General features: G+C 39.9%; 1 pseudogene; it reads left to right on the forward strand.

The window, feature by feature from the left end:
• The first annotated feature begins 633 nt into the window (after window positions 1–633).
• Window positions 634–952, forward strand: part of LOC123966673 — a 2,768-nt pseudogene continuing 2,449 nt past the window's right edge.

Here is a 952-nt window from a genome sequence, read left to right on the forward strand (position 1 = left end):
GACAACAATACTCCCAAATTCTGATGAGTTTTGGTTGAGTATGTGTTGATTCCTGAGTGACTGCAGAACGTCTGTAGAGCTGCAGACTGTGATTGTATGAAGTGATGGCGGTGAAGTCTGTCAACATGTCTGTAGTTTGTGATGCTGCAGAATTGTGTTTGATTTTACTGAGAGGTGACTCTAATATTCTAAAAATCCTATATTACCATGAAATAACAATTCTAAATCCCAGAAAGACTTTGAACCCTGATAAATTCTATTCAACAGTCGGTGTCATGATTTGTATCTAATGCAGTTTTGTGAGGGAAGTTATTACCGTCACTCCCAGCTTAGTGTATTGGGGAGTGACGGAGCTACAACCTAAACACCAAATTTAAATTCTACTTATTCTGCATTCACATAATAATCTGTTCCATGTGAGTTCAGTGACGAAACAAATATATTGTTGTTGTATTTTCAGAGCATCAGACGGATCCACATCAGCAGTTTCAGCAGAAATCTGACAATGAAGGTGAGTTTGTGAACTGATATTTTACAGATCTCAAAGTCCTGTTAAACTGTGAAGAGGCTTGTGATATCGGTAGCTTAGATGGTTGCTACAGCAACAACCCAGGCAGATAATTATTGTCAGTTAGCTCCACCTTAGAGGTGTCTTTGCCCACACCGCCATGAAACTAGAGGCCAAACTGTTAAAACAGTGTGTAAGAGTCAAAGCTCAGTAAGAACGACAACATGTGCTCTGTTCCAGCTGGTTAAGTATGTTAGATAGTTGTTGCACCAGTAGCATGTCTGAATATGCCGTGTTAAGTTTACTACTGAATGTGTTTGTGTGTAGGTGTACTGTGACATGAAGACAGAAGGAGGTCGCTGGACGGTGAGTATTACCACAGAGTGACTTTCAGTATCAGCACTTCCTGTTGGACTTTCACAATAAATGACATAGCAGTAAAAC

The sequence above is a fragment of the Micropterus dolomieu genome, unplaced genomic scaffold (assembly GCF_021292245.1).
Source record: "Micropterus dolomieu isolate WLL.071019.BEF.003 ecotype Adirondacks unplaced genomic scaffold, ASM2129224v1 contig_13971, whole genome shotgun sequence".
In the NCBI taxonomy this organism is placed as follows: domain Eukaryota; kingdom Metazoa; phylum Chordata; class Actinopteri; order Centrarchiformes; family Centrarchidae; genus Micropterus; species Micropterus dolomieu.